This window comes from Rhineura floridana, chromosome 7 (genome assembly GCF_030035675.1).
Source record: "Rhineura floridana isolate rRhiFlo1 chromosome 7, rRhiFlo1.hap2, whole genome shotgun sequence".
NCBI lineage: Eukaryota > Metazoa > Chordata > Lepidosauria > Squamata > Rhineuridae > Rhineura > Rhineura floridana.
The window spans coordinates 91,117,516-91,127,078 of NC_084486.1; the positions used below are offsets into that span (position 1 = coordinate 91,117,516).

Genomic DNA, 9,563 nt, shown 5'->3' on the forward strand with positions numbered 1-9,563 from the left:
ACTGGACCATAAAATCACTGGGTGATTTTGAGCAAGTCTTCACCTTTGAGCCTCAATTTTCCGTTTGTAAAGTGGAAAGAATAATGATGCACAAGGAGAAATATGATAAATGCTGTAATATTAAAAGTTACATATTTAAAGTGCTACGCGATACACTGTGATAGTGTCAGGCAGGGCTGTGCACAGCCTATTAGGAGAAATGGTTTGCAAAATGTGTGCATTAGTCAAAACTGCATACAAAATGTGTTTATTAGAAGAAATTCACATTGAAATGCTGAAGAATTTTAATTTTAAGACCCCCCTGCAAATTGCTGCAGAAATGTAGAAAACTGAATTTAAGAAGGGGAAACTGAGAAAACTGAAATAGACAGATTCTTCTGTCCTTATAGCAAGGAGGAAAAAATATCCAAACTCAAGTACCACCTATATCCTAAACATTTAAAAAGCAAAGCATTCCTCCCAAACAATTAAATATTATCCATAACCACTGGGAAGCACAGTCCATTCAACACTACTCTTATATAAGAAGCCTGCTTTTTAGGAATATTCACCTGAAATTTTTATGCATTTGCCTGACTTTAGCACAGCATTTTTCTTTTTATTTATATTTTTATTTATAGACCATATCCCATACAACATATCTGGGTGATGATGTACAAGATTTACAAAAAAGATAAAACCCCACAAACAACAATACAGAATGATCATGAAAACAACTGCTATATATGTAAGGCCTTCGGATATAAAATAATTATTGTTGGGTACATCACTGTGCAGCAAAAGCCCAAAGGTAAAATGCTGGAAGTCCAAAGGTAAAATGTTGGAAACATGTTCATAAAGATAATCTGTTATTTCAGGCAACATAGCTGTTATGTGACTTATACATAACACAGGACTTCCAGCTTGAAATATTGAAGAGTAAATAAAATATTAAGGTTGAAAACACTTCAATAAATATGTTTCTGAATTAGTTGTGATTCAGTGTGTTTAATCCTTTGACATTTACCTCCAGGAACATAGATGCTAAAATTGTGTGTTGAAAAATTGCAGTTCTTTAACTATTGTAAGTTTAGTATATAAGAAGCTCATGGCCTGCAAGTACTCAGAAATAACCCTGGGCCAAAAGGGTTAATTTTCAAACAATTATTGTCACATATTTGCATTAAAATTAATAACATATAAATAAAAAACAAGACCGCAATCCTACAACCAGCTACTGGCTGCCCGAGGAGCCTTTGGAATGAGAGTAAGTCGTGTCCTCCACCACAGGAACATCCAGTATGTCCACTGAAAGCTTGATGGGCATAGATGTACCACCAATGGGGACAACAGGGTGTCAAGACACATTGTGGGTAGATTGAGGAAAAATTGATCTGCAGGTTCCAAAGCCCCCTCATTTCCTCCAATGAACACACACACAAATATGCAAAACCCTAGACCAGGGGTTCCCAAACTGTGGTCCGGGGACCAGCAGTGGTCCGTGAACTTCATTGAAGTGGTCTGTGAACTTCATTGAAGTGGTCTGTGAACTTCATTGAAGTGGTCTGTAGCACATATGTAAAAATACAATTAAAAAACCTAGATGCATAAATATATATATATATATAACAGTGCACTTAGTACAAGAGGAAGGAAAAAAATCAAGACCCTCAGCAATTTTCAAGCGGCCCATGAGGGAAAATGTTTGCCCATCAGTATCAGGGGGGGAAGAGAAAAACACTCTCCCATCTCCTCCCCTGGCCAAGATCTGTCACAGCATAGAAAATGGCGGTAGTTCCACCATGAATTCTCCTTTCCTTCCCCGAACTCTCATAGGACAGCTCTCCCCAAGGTGAGCTTCAGTCCCACCCTCTCATCCTGTATTACCTGTATTTGTTCTCACATCAAGTGGATCTATTCCTGTGATAAATTAATAAAGGACTAAGATGGACAATACGAGTTATTTTCAACTTCTCTGTGCAGTATAGGTAGAGCTTTCTCCATTGCTGACATTTTCTGCAGCCCACTGCCTACAAGACCAGATGAAGGAAGAAACAAAGAGTGTACCTGTCCAACAGAGTGGTTGTGTGATCTGACTTCTGCTTCTCTCTTTCACCGAAGTAGTGTACTAATAAATGAGAGACAACTGCAGACCAGCCCTCTGTTCCATGAGGAAGACAGGAAACGACTTAACTGACGTTCATCTCATAGTTATTTATTACAGGACTTTGCACCCCGTTCAGAATATCTCCCATTTCTGCAGCTGGCATTTTAGTCAGGTGAGGTCAGTTACTGACTTCCTTCATGGCACTTTATGAGTTTCCCTGTTCGTTACCCCAGGTAAGTGAGGTTAGGATTTCCAAGGTATTCCAAACTAAAATCTTTAGGCCTGGTTCTTTTAAGCAGAAACCAGGAACTCAGATGCAGTTTAAATGTATGTGATAATAATAATTACCACTTGAGCCATGACTGTAAAGTTTGGAATGTTCTTTGTAATGGTCAACAAAATATGTATCATATAATTTTAATAATCAGTTTCATTGGGCAAAATAATTTACCGTTGAACAGCTCTAGGATAGGATCCATTATTAATAGGCAAATTTCTACTGATAGGAGAAGTAGAGATAGCATGTTGGATGAGCAGGACTCTGAAGCCAAGATCATGCCTAACACTCTGGTTGGCGATCCCACTGTTATGCAACACATATATCATGGACAAAAAGAAAACAAATATGATTATGTCTGTCTCACTGAACCACATAGTTTTTGAGCACAATACACAGTCACAGAAGACACATGGTACTTCCTAGACAGAAAGGTCTGAGATACAGGTCTGAGCTGCAGATGGCTGACAGAAGGAATGAAGACAGTGGGCTTCAGAAAGTGACAGCAAAGGAGTAATGACTAACTGGTAATGTCTACTTAGAACCCCATAACGGTTGTAAATTGCTAGCCCTGTTCCATCTCACTTTGCCCCATATTTTGTATTATCCCACCAATGCATAATGGGGGTATGATCCCTCCATCATTTTCTCTCTTCCCTAGACTGTGACTCATCTCTTTTTTTCATCGAGTTCCAACACCAGAACCTAATGCTCACAGACAAAGCAAAATGGGACTGCAAGGTAAAAAGTCCACAGAACTTGGGCAGGCAGAATGTTGGCTGACCACTAGGTGCTCTGGTGGACCAGCAATCATTGCTAGGTGTGTGGTCTGTCATTACAGTGACAGAAGTGGGCAAGAGGAGGTTATCACCATCTGATAGGTTTAAGAGAAGGCAAGTGAACTATGAATATTTGGGGGAAATAGACAATTTCTTGTTATGGCATGCTGATTAATTAATAATTACTTAACATGTGATCCACCATATTTAGTGGATTCATTGATTAATAATCTGTTGATCAATTAAAATAGTGCTCATGATTAATCAACCAGACTTTTAAAACATAGCAAATAATTTTTTACTTTGATAAACACTTTGTAAGTATTTATCAATCCAAGGGGGACAGATGCCTTCTTGGAAGAGGAATGCTTCCTTCTGACACACATAGGAGGGACTGCCTCTTCTGAGATACAGTTTGCTGTGATGCGCGCACCACCTGAAAATCAAGAAAGCAAGCCCAGCGGTAGCAGTGTCCACCATTAATCCCTTAAACAATTTCCGCTGTCTGCCATTTAAATTTACCACAATGCCTCCAGTGCAATGTTAATTGTGGAAAATGAAATTGGTGTCTTCCAGATATCCACTGAGGGCTACTTGATGGTCAGTGGAGTGCTATTGCTACCTGTCACTGTTAAGCCTGTCAAGGGGGACAATGATTTAGGGGGAGCCCATCAGTGGGCACTTTGCTGGGGGGTCCCTCAAACCTGGAGCTAACATAGCAAGAAAGGCATGTGTTGTTTTTCTTCAGCATTATTATTCATCTGAAATTGTATGCAGTTTTACCTGTCTCCAACCATTCTGTAATCCCACTATGTCATATGTTTACCACCTCTGGAGAACAAATATGATTCATCAGCTCCACTGAAATTTGTTTACTTAACTGACACTCTCTTTAAAACCCATTCCAAATCTCATAACCCATTCCAAATCTCTGTATTTGTTTATTTGGGTTGTTGTATTGTTTGTTTCTGTTGTTGTAGGATTGGGGGGATGGTTTGTATGATGTCTGTGAGCACATTCCAAGCCTGTAATTCTGTAGCAGAGAGACCTGCTGAACTGGTCATACCAGTTTATTTGTTAAATTGATGGACCTGATTTCAATGTCTGAAGACTTGGTAGATAGCAGATGCGTTGCCATAGGAATGAAGGTAAAGAGGAATGAGGTCACCTCGTTGGGGCAGGAGGCAGATTTTGTTTTTTAATCTGATGTGGAGCTGGAAGCTGGAAAGAGCTGAATCCAAGGTCATGGCTTTGGGAAGCCTCCTCTAGAAGCCTAATGGGACAACAAGATCTGTTGGTGTGTGAATGCTGTGAGCCCCTTCCATCTTATGTTTAGGTTGTATATATGCGTAAATAAAACCATATATCCTAATGATACCATGGCATCTGCTGACCTTCATTCCAAGGAAACTGAACCCTGGGTAAGCATTGGAACCCTTGGAAGTCCCTCACCACTTGGTGATTGGGGTACATGCAACACTATGTTGTATACATTTATTTTATTCAGTGTCCCCTTCCCCCAATTATAGTAATAGATTAATAAAAATCCCAATAAACATTTAGGTGAAAACAATTCTGTCCATTATGGTGTAATGAGTGGACATGTAAATTAACCAGCATAGTTCCTATTAAACAACTCTGTATCACACAGATAATATTAAGGTGTAATTAATGCTGATCAAGCGAAAGAGACAATTTATACCATTAGCAATCAATAATGATAAACAAATTAGTTAGCACTGTGCATACTGAACTGTATAATGCTGAGTGACATTAATCTTGCTGTTCTGAAGAACAAAAGTTCATCTGTTTGAACATATATGAAGAGAATTTCTCAGCAGCTTCTTAATAAACAGTCTGCTGCCATCTGGATAAAAAAGGCTTAAATAGCACATGGGTCTTAAAGCTGTTATTTTCTTCTTTCTCTTAAGAAAATACACAAAGTTTGCTACTTGTAGGTTGCGCAGGCTGAATGAAGCTCTACATTAGTCCCAATTTCAGTTTTGTGGCCCCATTCTTCTGTAGTCCTGGCTATAACATTTCACAGCTAAATGCTAACTTCACATTAAGTATCTTTTGCCTTCTGCAACTTCTCATTAACCACCTTGCTTTATCTAAGCACATTTGTATTGCAAAGCAATATTAATTCTTTAAAAATCTTATGGCGGGAATAAATAAATGGAGAAAAACAAAGAAATACATACCAACAAAAGAGCTCGAGTATTTTCCCAGTTTCCTTGCGCATCTTGTCTTTAGCTAAATTTGCTTCTTCCCAATTTATTCATGTTGCTATAAAGAATAACATTGGGATTCTTCTTCGGTGCATGGTATTGAGCGTGCGTGCGTGCACACACCCACACCATCAAGGTGGGACTTCTTACTTCTGGTGTTACAAGGTAGGTTGTTTTTTCCCTGCTGTGCAATCTCATTAGGACCTTAGAGACATCCATCCTCCACTTTGGGATCCAGCCAACAAAGACTTAAAAGCACATATTGCTTACTATTTTGTACCAAGATCTGGCTCATAAAACAGAAGTAAGTGCACACATAACAAAAAAGCAGGATACCTTCAATAAGCACTCCTACATTTATCAGATCACTTTCAGGAACTAGGAAACAAATAAAATTATTCTTATAAGTAATCAGATTATTGCAGCAGTAGAATTAGTCTCATTAATATGATTATGTTACAGGTTTGTATTCAAATTGGTGTTATAAGCTGCTCTGAGCAATGCACATACATTGGAATGAGGGGACATAAACATTTCAAATAAATAAATAAAATATATGCCATTGCCAATCTCACTGATTTATGTAAGACATTTAGGAAACCAGAACTCTGCAAAGTGTGGTACATATAATACCGGGAGCATAGGATAGACTCCCATTTTAAAAAACTTGCTTCTAGGGCAATGTATCAAGTATGTCCACTGGGAATACAAGTACTGCAATGCACAAGGGGAAGGATATAGGTCTGAGGATAAGCTTTGCATGCAAAAGGTCCCTGGTTCAATCCCCAGTGTCTGGGAAAGACTCCTGCCTGAAACCCTGGCTGGAGAAATGGAGAGACACTTCCAATCAGTGTAGACTATACTGGCCTAAAAGGACCAATGGTCTGACTCTATGTAAGGCAGCTTCCTATGTTCCTAAGTAACCCAGTACCTAGTAATTGTCTTCATAACTGGCATCAAGCTGAATGGCTGCAGCACCATTGGGAGGGCCTGTCCTGGATTGGAGTCTCAGAGCTGAGACTATGGGCTCATCTACCTGGAGGTTTACTGTGGTGTTTGGTGCTACTCACATCTTGTAATTTGCATGGTTCACATGACGTTACCAGCAAACAGAAGCTATCACACAGTTTTTCCCCTGTAAATCCGTACTAACCCAGTCTGCTGATAATACAAAAAGTGGAGGAAAAACCATCTCCACAGCGCTGCGCTCCTCCTTGCAAACACTTTGCTCCGATGCTTTTAGGTGGGTGTGTCAATGGTTCCTCTCTCCATATCCACTATCTCCTCTTTCCTTCTTTCATTTCATTTCCTGCTGACAAGCAACTTCCAGTTGCTCTTCTCCATTCTGCTGGCCTTTTTTATGTTGCTGCAAACAGTGGCGTTAATTTTATTTCCCCCCTAACTTGTGCACAAGAGCATAATACTGCTCAAACAAAGATTGTATTTCAGCTGTATCTTACCAGTGAAAATACAGATAATTGCACTTCAGTTATTTTTTTTAAATGGAACCTACTGCAGCTGGTAGAACAAACTGATCATGCTTGATTGTCAAGCATCATCTGAGGTGCCTGAAGGGAATGGATCTTGGAGGTACAATTTTAGTTAGTTATTCCAGTAATTTCTGGAGGGTAGGTCCCAGAAGGTGGGGCAGGGAAACTGCATTGGTAGAGTTCCATGTTGTCCCCAAGGCATAAAGTCACTGGAGGATTGTCCAGGGATTTGTATTATTGTACAATCTGTATACTGATGATACTATTTTATTGCTCCTTTTCAGCCAATATTAGGGAGATGGTGGTTACCCTAAGGTATTGCCTAGGATTAATGAGGGAGTGGAAACAAATTGAGACTTGATCCAGGCAAGATGGATTTACTGTTGATTGGATTGGCCACTGCTAATGCAATATTGTTTTTGTTGCTGTTGTGTTTGCAGTATATTCTGCAACATGACTTTGATGAAATCATAGTGCACTAGTGGTGGATTTATATTGGACCATTCACACAATTTAGCTTTGTTAATTTGTCTGTGATGCTTTCTGAATGATACTGCGTTATTGCTGTCTGGAGGGACACTCTTGCACTTTAGTGCAACAAAAGTGAGACAAAAAAAAATAAACCAGAATATTTGTAATATAAAAAGCTAAAGGGACTTCATTAAGGAGTTATGGGTCATGCATCGATTAGAAACAAAGCAATAAGTCTGCCTTGAAACCTTTGCAGATGCAAACAGTATTGAAAGGCAAATCACCCCAATACCATCCTGAGTAAAACTCAGCAAGAATGTGGAATAAAAAGGATGTCTGGAGGGACTCTAAGTGTTCAGACAGTTCTGGATGGCTTATGGCCCCTTAAAGGAGCAGGTTTGTAGTTTGGGAATGCTCCCAGGATCTGGCTTTGTTTCTGGCTAACCAGGTAGCAGCTGTGGCCAAAGTGCTTTTGCACAACTTCACTTGTTATGCCAATTGTGGCCTTTCCTAATGCAGGCAAGGCAGTATTGCCACAGTTAAGCATACCTCTGTTACTTGCAGATTAGACTACTGTAACATACTGTACATCAGCACGGGGGTACCTTTGAATCATATCAAGAAGCAAAATGCAGCAGCTAGACTGCTCACAAGAGTATTGTCATCTCCCAACATCAGTGTTATACCAACTTCATTGTGTACTGATGTTTCCATGTCAATTTCAACATGGTGGTTTTATCCATTTATTTATTTATTTTTATTTAATTAAGCTTATATACCGCCCGACTAGCAACAGCTCTCTGGGCGGTGAACATTAAAAATACAATAAAAATAACACAAAATTGTACACAAAACTGTACAGTCTAAAATCAAAATATAATAATTTACAATTAACAGGAATTAAAATGCCTCAGAGAAGAGAAAGGTTTTAACCTGGCGCCGAAAAGATGATAGTGTCGGCGCCAGGCGCACCTCCTCAGGAAGACCATTCCATAGTTCGGGGGCCACCACTGAGAAGGCCCTAGATCTTGTCACCACTCTCCGGGCTTCCCTATGAGTCGGAACCCGGAGGAGGGCCTTCGTAGTAGACCGTAGTGTACGGGCCGGTTCATATCGGGAGAGGCGTTCCGACAGATATCGTGGTCCCGCGCCGTATAAGGCTTTATAGGTAAGTACCAACACTTTGAATCTGGCCCGGAAGCATATTGGAAGCCAGTGCAAACGGGCTAGCACAGGTGTTATATGCTCAGACCGCTTAGTTCTTGTTAGCAGTCTGGCTGCCGCATTTTGCACTGAAAACCATTTTTCCATTGAAACCCTAGCAGTTTGGGACTGAAATATCTGAGGGACTACTTCTGTCCATATTAACCTACCCACGCACTTCAGTCTTCAGAGGATGCCCTACTACTACTAGATAGACAAGACCGACAGGCATTTGGCTAGTCTTTTTAGATGTCAAGGCACCTATTTAAAACTATGCTTCCTATTTTAAGAGCCTGCTCCTATTATATATATTTACTCATTAAGTCCCACTGTATTCAGAAAGGTTCACTTAATTCAACAGGTTTTACTTCTGAGTAAACATGGCTAGGATTGCTCTGTAAGTTCCGTTGAATTAATGGAGACATGTCTGAGAAAGCATACAGTGGAGTGGATTCTAAAGCTACAACTTCTCTGCACACTTTCATGGGAGTAAGCTCCACTAAACCCAGTAAGCCTCAACTCCAAGTCAATACGCATAGGATCCATGGTGGTTGAATAATTTTAAACTGTAGCCTTGATGGTCTCGTGGGGACCTCCTCCCTAGATAGTAACGTGTACTACTTCATTTACTGTAAAATGTGGCAAGCCAGCCTTGCCGCTTTTGGTGGACCCTCCTGCTCAGTCAGCTGGATTTCTGCTCCAAAGTTCTGCCCTGACGGTACCATTGCTTTGGATCGGGCTGCACATCTAAAAATGTTATTTCTTCTACCTTAACTGTCATAATGTGGTTAGCAGCATAAACTGGGCCGACCGAGTCAGCCTGTGCCGTGTCTTAGCAAGTGGGACCCAACCTGGAGCCTGTATGTTTTAAAACGGGATAAATTGCGACGGAGCGTTTCTCTTTCTTTCAGTGACGAGGCTATGAGATGACCTCCCTGACACAGCAAGGCTCAGCAAGTTTACAACGAGACCATCCACAGCCACCTCCGCCTCACGCTTTGCCCATGACGTGTTCAAAACCACAAC

General features: G+C 40.3%; 1 protein-coding gene across 5 annotated transcripts in view; it reads right to left on the reverse strand.

The window, feature by feature from the left end:
- The window catches only part of MYO7B (myosin VIIB), a 114,222-nt gene that overhangs the window by 103,998 nt on the left and 661 nt on the right, over positions 1 to 9,563 (reverse strand). Inside the window, exon 1 of one of the 5 annotated variants that reach the window (XM_061636411.1) lies at positions 5,347 to 5,449. The exons of 3 other annotated variants lie outside the window; for them this stretch is intronic. The gene's annotated coding sequence lies outside the window, so the exon portion shown is untranslated. Of the gene's footprint in view, positions 1 to 2,046; positions 2,131 to 5,346; positions 5,450 to 9,563 lie in introns of those variants that run through there. One more of the 5 variants, XM_061636412.1, reaches the window with a different exon arrangement.